Source organism: Camellia sinensis, chromosome 14, assembly GCF_055761805.1.
Source record: "Camellia sinensis isolate YWXY chromosome 14, ASM5576180v1, whole genome shotgun sequence".
NCBI classification, from domain to species: Eukaryota; Viridiplantae; Streptophyta; class Magnoliopsida; order Ericales; family Theaceae; genus Camellia; species Camellia sinensis.
This window is the reverse complement of record NC_138974.1, coordinates 94,827,631-94,836,807: the sequence shown is the minus strand read 5'-3', so window position 1 is coordinate 94,836,807 and position 9,177 is coordinate 94,827,631.

Genomic DNA, 9,177 nt, shown 5'->3' with positions numbered 1-9,177 from the left:
TAGAGGATGTACCTCTAAACCGGATAGTGTTGGGAGGAGATAGGGGATGAAATCCGTAGATACAGCTCATATGCTTGTCTAGAGAAGTGAAGATAGAGCTTATATGCTTATCTTTGTGAAGTGTGGATATAGCTTATATGCTTATCTGTGAATGTGGGATATTGTTGTTATACATATCTGTTGAGAATGTGGATATAGCTTATATGCTTATCTGTGAATGTGGGATATTGTTGTTATACATATCTGTTGAGAATGTGGATATAGCTTATATGCTTATCTGTGAATGTGGGATATAGTTTTTATACATATCTGTTGAGAGGATGATAGAGCTAATATGCTTATCTGTTGAAAAAGGGAAAATGAAAAGTAACTTGGACTCATAAGTCGTATGACATAAATATGTGATTTATGTGAATGTATCAGTGTTGGCCATCTATCAATTGCTAATCTTTTAGTCATTGTTCATGGTTGGTTTAGTGTATTTCTACTGGGCTGTGGCTCACCCTATATGGGAATATCATTTTCAGGTACAGGTAGCATGCCACCTCCAAGGACATAGCTTGGGAGGCTAGAGGCGGACATACTTTTGTCGTTTTATTTTTGATGTATTACATGTAAATTCAAGCCAAGGGCTAATTATGTAAATGAGTTAGTACTCTTTTGTTGTAACCAAGTGTTAACTTGGAAAGCTGTAAGCCCGTAGGGCATTTTGCTTTTGTTGTTAACATGTAATACTTTTGTAATGAAACTCTGATGAATGTAAGATTGTGGGACTTTTATATATCAATGCATATTTATTTGATGGGTTTAATGTAGTTATTTTGAGGGCGTTACAGTGGCAACTATGACACCTGCTAAGGTTTGTACCAAAACAGTAAATACTGAGGCTTATGCCAAACAGATAGTACAATGGTACTTACTGAGGCTTTATGCCAAACAGATAGTACATGTCAAGGGACACATGTCCACCAAGGCCTGATGGTTCAGGACTGAATATCCTGCGGCACATATCACTGCACTGTTTAGCCACTTGGTATATTCTGGTATCAAGGAAAAACCTATAAAATAGGGCCTAATTCCTAATGTTCAAGAGAGAATGTTTTGGAGATTAGGGGAAAGGCTACTCATTTGATTGCACTGCCATTTCCTTCTTCTGGATCACTTGCTCCACCTTCACTTGGCCATTTACTCTCAAACCTTCACAGATTATTGACACATTAACATAGCTTTGCCTTTCTTAATGATATTATTGTTATTGTTCATTTTGCCTCCCCTACATTCCGGCGAATTCGATAGGGAGACAGCTCTATTAATGGTCAATACTCATAGTGGATTGCATACTATACTAGAAAGAATGGCAGAGAATGAGGTTCGTCAGTAGCCTCAACAGCAAGGGTCTTCTAATGGCAAGACAGCACATATTCAAGACCATGACAATAGCGATGTCATTGAAGCAATTTAGTCCCTTCGAGACACACAGAAGGAGATATTGGTTGCCTTATAGAGTCTCGCAGAAGCCATTCTAGGCATAGCGGCCAAACCGGCGCAAGCTCCGCCTGCGCAAGTTCCTCTACCTATAGCGGCTCCTAACCAAGCAGTGAACTAATACCCTGAGAACCAAGCCCCGATCTAGGCGCCAAACCCACCGGTGATTCCTCAGGCGAATGATACCACTGTTGGCTCAGCTACACAAGGACAGATTCACCCTTATCAGCCCAATCATTTTGTCACCATAGCAAATGTCCAAGTTATGCTCAAACAAGAGCATGGCAAGAAACAGTTACCATCATTGCCAGATTCAGACGTTAAGCCCCTATAGCCCCGTAAGATACTGGCTATGCCATACCCAACTAGGTACACTGTCCCTAAGTTCATAAAATTTGATGGGAAACAAGGCAATAGAAGGGAGCATGTGGTACGATTTATTGAAACGTTAGGCATCCATGGTACCGACCACACTTTATGCCTTTGGGAGTTCTCTAAATCTCTCACTGAAAAGGCCTATGGCTGGTATGTGAATTTGATACCTAACTTGATCAAGAGTTAGAAGGAAATGGTGAACAAATTCCACACAATGTTCTTCCAAGTCCACGAAAAAGTCATAACTCTTACACTTGGCAGAGCCACTCAAACGGAAAGTGATGACATATTGGACTATGTTAAATGCTTCCAGGATAACGCCATTGATTGTCACGAGTCAGTGGATGAGGCCTGCCTAGTTAGCATATGTGTGGAAGGTGCGTTAAGTTGTTGTTGGTGAACCACAGCTTGCTCACCTTTTCAGCCTTGATTAAAGCAGCTAGAAACCTTAGTACAACTAGTTCTCTCCCTAGGCATTGAGAAAGCCATTGTTACTCTCGTAGTAGCAGAGTTAATGCGATAACCTCCTTTGGAGGGAGCTGGTCATAGGGGGAGGTGTCAACATCACGAAAAAATAAAGGTTATGAAGATATAAATTCATACCCATGCAGTGTTAAAAATGTCAAAGCCGTTGTCAAAGAATGAGTAGCTGATGAAGAATTAGTCATGCTGCCGGTGGATACTCTCCCAAGTAAGAGGGAGAGTGTTGATTACCACGTTTATCATCGCACCAATAAACACCTGACACGAGACTATTGGACATTAAAGGACATTTTTAAAAGGAAAGTTGCTATGAACGAGTTAAAATTCAAAGATACAGGTAATCGAGACATGAGAAAAGACTCTTATCCAGATCATAAGGAGAATGGGAAGAATGTAAACATCATAGGGTACCTGCACAAGATCTATCGCACATGGTATCTTATTATGATGACTTTGAGGAGATAGCAGTGAACCAATGTCCTAAGATCATACCTACAGAGAAGTCACATCTAGAATATGCCCATGTTGCAGAACTTAGTAAAGTTTTGCACCTTCTTCAATCAGTCGGGATTGAGTCAAATTGCCAAGTTAGAGGTAACTAAGGCCCTTATTAATATTTCTAAGGTGCATTATGCCGAAACGACCGAATTCAAGGAGCATGTGCCTCAGCAAATCCAAGAAGATTATAGCTCATCATATTTTTGGAGGCTAACTGTGCGTATCCATAAGCTCATAATGTCCATTGTTTGTTACTACTTATGTGAATGGTATGGCGTTTAAGTGATCCTTCCTCAATAGGGGCAATCCATAAACATCATCACCACTGACATCCTAGTGAAACCCAATATTCCATAATCCTGCTTGGTGTGTCAACACATTACTGTTACGGGGTTTGGTGTTGAAAACAAAATTACTAAAGGCCACGTTGTAGTGGACTTCGCAATTGGCAAGATACGCGCTGCAACATGATATTGGGGAGAGCCTAGATGCCGTATGGAGTTATACCCTCTAGCTATCATCAATGTGTCAAAGCTAAGCTAGGGAGGTGTGTGATAACTATTAGCTCCTTAGAGAAGTTGTTTGGCACCAATGAGGCACACCATTCTGATGCTATCTTTTTCACCAAACTGTTGACTAAAAAGGCTCCCACAATTGTGAAAACAACGAGGGTAAAGTTACCACGATGGGAGGATATCCAAGATGATGAGACCACATCAGCAAATGATGGAACTAAAAGAAATAGCTAGTTGTCTAAACCCTCACTAAAGATTGTCAAAGTCCGCAAAGGTAGGAAAATGGTATACTATCTATAACGGTGTTGGGGGCCAGATTTCATACCTTAGATGGATGGCCCCGAGGCAAATGGTGTGACAGTATTGCAGATAAAGAATTAGTTAAAGAGCCTGAACTAGCTCCAAAGTACATGCAGGACGGCCAAACCGCAGCAGGAAGAGCCCGCTGAGGTTAACCTTAGTGGTCTTCTAGATCAAACTAAACCTGTGTCTATTAGTAATTCCATCGCACCTAGGGCTAAAGCAGAACTAGTCGCACTCTTAAAGCAGTATAGTGATGTCTTTGCTTGGACTTATAGTGAGATGTCTGGCCTTGATCCATCTCTTGCCACCCACCATCTCGACACGCTCCCAAACTCCAGGCCAGTAAAGTAACAGGCCAAAAAGTATCATCCTGATCTAGAGGCGAAGATCAAAAAAGTGGTGGAGAAGCTACAGAAAGCTAAGTTCATTGACCCAATCCGATACCCGACATGGTTAGCAAAGATAATGCCAGTGAATATGAAGAATGGCCAAATTAGCATTTGCGTAGATTTTCATGACCTGAACAAGGCCTGTCTGACAGATAAGTTGCCATTGCTTTATATCGACAGCCTTGTGGATTCTACTGTGGGGCATCAGATGTTCTCTTTTATGAACGAATTTAGCCATTACAATCAAATAAAGATGGTTAGAGAAGATGCTCAGAATCCGGCCTTCAAAATACCCTTGGGTAACTTCTTCTACACAGTGATGCCTTTTGGCCTAAAAAACAGAGGAGAGGTGACTTACCATTGAGTCAAAACTACTGTATTTCATGACATGCTACATCACGAATTGGAGGCATATATGGACGATCTGGTAGTAAAATCTACCAAGGCAGATAGGCACTTACAAGACTTAGAAAAGGTCTTTTAATGGTGTTAAAAGTTTCATTTGAAAAGGAACCCCTTGAAGTGTGCTTTCGGCATCGTTGCAGGGAAGTTTTTGGGCTTTTTAGTCCACTAGTGAGGCATCGAAGCAGATAGCAACAAGATGAAGGCAATCATGCAAATGCCTTCACCAAACTCCCAAATGGTGTTAAAAAGATTCCTAGACAAAGTATCATATCTCAGGAGATTCATCCCCCCCTTGCCCTAGGCAGAGTACCAATCTCAAGAGATTCGTCACCACCCTCGCTCAAATGACCTCTCCCTTCGAGCCACTGCTAAAAGGAAATCATAAGTTTGTGTGGTCATTAGACCATCAGCAAGCTTTTGAAACAGTAAAAAAGGAACTCACCTCGTCGCTCACCATTATTTTCCCACAACCTAATAGGCCTCTATTGTTATATCTCACTTCTACCCCTCAGTCCATCGGTGCCCTGCTAGTACAAGACATAGATGGCATTGAAAAGTCAGTATACTATATCAACAGGAAAGTTAATGACGCAGAGTCACAATACACCCCAATTGAGAGGCATTGTCTTGCCTTAATATTCACTACGCAAAAGTTAAGACACTACTTTTTATCGCATCCGATCCAAGTTGTGACCAGAACTGATCCAGTTCACTATTTGCTGAGCAAACCAGTGCTAACAGGCTGAATGGCAAGGTGGCTACTAGAGTTGTCAAAGTATGATATCACATACATCATGCCAAGGACTATCAAGAGCCAAGTGCTTCAGATCTGTTAACACAGTTCCTATCTGGAGAACATGAACCTACCGATATGGTTTTACTTGGTGAGGTTTATGCCTTAGTGGCAAAAATTGACACTTACTGGGACCTGAAATTTGATGGGTCCTCAAGAGCTGGCAAAAGGGGTGCTATCATTACATTAACCAATCACACGAGAGAAAGACAACACCTCTCATACAAGCTAGACTTCAAGTGCTCGAACAATGAGGCCAAGTACGAGGTGCTAATATTGGGATTGATTGCAGCACAAACGAAATGCATCAAATGACTATAAATCTAGGGGGACTCCAAGCTAGTGATCAAGCAAACATTGGGTGACTTTGCCTTCAAAGAGCCACTCTTAGCCACATACAACAACATAGTCTAGAAGCTACTTGTTCAGTTTGATGATATCCAAATACTACTCTACATACACAGATCTTTCCAGATACCTTACATACACTAGGGAAAAAAGTGGATATCATTCAAGATAGAATAGTCATCGTCATCGAAAAGAAAATAACACCTACAATAGTAACTGAGGGGTACATGGAGCAAGACACTGAGGGATAGAAACATAGCATAATTTAGCAATTAAAAATTGGCAAAAAAACCCTTAAAACGACAGAACTTGCACCATATATGCTTCTCGCTGGAGAATTGTACTTCCATGGTCTGAATAGTCTACTAGCAAGATGCATCGGCAGACAAGAGGCAAGCTACAAACTTAAACAGATCCATGCCAAGTCTTGTGGAGATGGGATATCAGCATATACCGATATATACAAAGACAAGGTAATTGCTAGCTAGAAATGCAAAAAGAAAGCAGTGACCTATAGAGGCAATGTCAAAGATGCCAGTCTTACCCCAAGGAGGAAGAAGCTCATTTCTTGAATAATGAAGAATGGAGGAAGCTATACGTAAAATTTCTAGAGAACAACATACTCCTTGAAAATCTTGCTGATGCCATCAAAGTCAAGAGACAAGCCAGCTGTTTCTTCATGAGTTGAGGGAAACTATTCCAGAAGAGCTTAGAAGGGGAACCTCTAGTTTGCTTGTCTAAAGATGAAGCAATGGAAGTGCTGCAGGAAGGTCACAAAATAGAACACCAATGGGGCAACGGCTGTATGAACATCTAATTCACTTCGGGTATTATTGGCCAACAATGGAAGAGGATTCAAAAACTTATGTGAAAAGATGCGAGTCGTGCCAAAAGTTTGAAAATTTAATACATGAACTAGCTGTTAAGTTACACAATATTAACACACCATATCCGTTCCACACTTAGGCATTCGACCTGATAAGACCAATCGCACAAAAGTCTAATGGTTACCGATGGATACTTGCAGCACTGAAATTGACACTATGTGGGTAGAAGCCATACTCATGAGAAATGCAGATGGCGCGATAGTAGCCAACTTAATACGGGAAAACATTATTTATAGGTTCAGCATACCTAAGGTGATAATATCCAATAATGGGACTCTTTTTGTAAATCGACATGTTAAAAGGTTTCTTAGAGCATATCAATCAAACATCATAAGTCCACACCCTATCACTCTCAGGGGAATGGACAAGCCAAAACAACTAACAAAACCTTCATAAGAATTTTGAGTAAGATGATGGATGAGGCTAGAGGTACCTAGTCTGTACAAATTCCCACAGCTCTTTAGGCATACAGAACGTCAAAGAGAAAGCCCACTCAAGCAAACCCATTAATACTACTAGTTGAGTTAGCAGTTCCCTTGGCAAGAATAGCTCTGTCAGCACACTTGGTGCCAAATTAAAGAGAAATTGACATAGAAGCAGCAGAAGAAATAAGGGATCGAGCTTCGCGAGCCATGGAAAAGTACCACCAATTTATAGCCCGTGCTTATAACAAAACTGTACAGAACAGGGAATTCAAAGAATGAGACCTTGTCTGGAAGACAGTTGATGTGGTCATAAAAGGACAACCAATACCCAAGTTTTTACCAAAATGAGAAGGTCCTTACAAAGTGACCGAGTCAAGTAGCAGTGGCTATTACATGTTGGCCAAGGCTAGCGATGGGTTCAAAACTGGTCCTATGAATGCTAAGTTTTTAAAGGAATATTTTCCTTAATTCTTCAGGCAACTTAAGCAGTTAGTCTTTTTCCTTGATTAAAAGTTGTTATAAAAAATGGCATTTGTACTCAATACAAAAAACAATTGAGAAAAAGTTGTGTTCATGTCATTTGCAACTTTATCATTTAGCAATGTCAAGAGGTATGTATGTTCTTCTTTGTTATGCAATATGTGAAACATCAAGAGAAAAGATATAGAAAAATAAAATTCACAAATGTAATGTTAAACATTCATACCTCTTTCATTAACATAAAATGTTGAACTTCTAGAACATGAGCACAATGTTTGAAAGGAAGTTACAACTAAAAAAAAAAAGGAGAGAGAAAGAATAAGGAAAAAAATGAGGAAAACATCATGTCAAATCAGACCCATCATCAAGGAATCTGTCAAAACCACATTCTAAGGAAGTCAAGTTTCAAGGACATAATCTTTTTGCCTAAACTGGGCCAGATTTTGCCTATGTTGTTCCAAAGCACTCACGCAATCTTTGATAGTTTCCTCCAAAAGAAGTAATCATAGCAATGTTGTCTGCATGCTCGAGGAAACTGTCAACCTCCAGAAGCCTAGCCTTCATCCATGAAAAATTCAAACTAGTCAATTCAATCCCGCGGAGATTCGCCTCAGCACCTTCCACAAACTTCCTTAAAGTAGTCAAGAACATCTTACCAACCAAGGATAAAAGTAGTAAGAGACTCCAACAATGCTGACTGGACCATGGAGCCTAAGACGTTAAAGGCTGCAAATGTCACAAGATGCAGGGCATGAATGCGGATAAGTATGAGGGCGGCCTCGGCAGATACCCAGTAACTCAGAAAAGAGGCCCTTAAAGGAGGTCTGGGAGATGGTTCGTGGAGATCAGATTATGAGTCCTAGGAGGATGACTTGCAGAGCTCCTATAGCTAGTTTTTCACACTCCTTGAAGGGTTTAGTCTCCTCGGGTACGATAGCCCTACAGTTCAGACTCCCGTGGTTCTGAATTTGGTTTCACAAGTGCAATGTGAAACAGAAAAACGACTGAAAGTCCGAATCTGACAAATCTTAGAAAATCCAATAATCATTTAGAGATGCTAAAAATAGACTGCATTGCCAGATTTCAGAGTCGCTACCTAAATATTTTTAGAAAATTTAGGAAACTCGTGACTCGTGCCAAAGGCCACTTATCGTCATAACCAAAGTGTCTCGACTCTGGAACTTAGGTATGAGAGGGGAAGGTGATGAATTGAGCACCCCACTCACCCGATCAAAGATCGGTCTTTACTAATCATGATGTGAATTTTATGGACATTATATGCTCATGTTCTAATTAATATACTAACATTATTATGTGAAGCAAACAAGTATAGACCACGTCACTTACTTTGGAATGCTTTGATTTCATGCATTTGTTAAAAGAGTTTTGAATATGTGCAACTTAAAAGAAAAGCTAGCACATATTTACAATAATCAAAGCCATTTCAACCTAAGCGAAATAGTCTTCATCCACAGGCATTCAAAGAAGTATTTCAAATAAGCACGTAGTCTCATGGTAGTGTGCTTGACATAGCAACACAAACACACATGTAATATCCTAAAGCAAAAAGGCTCACCTAGTTCTCAATCGAGGCAAGCCAAAGAAAAGAAGATAGTTAGAAAAATGCATAATTCTAAAATGCAAAGTTGTTAATGCATCACATACAAGAATGCAATTAATAAACTTAACTACTAACATGATATGTGAGTCAACTCAAAGCATGAGGTAGCACACATAATCATTTAGGAATTGGTAAGAGTATTATGCATAATAAGCCGAATTTAATGTATG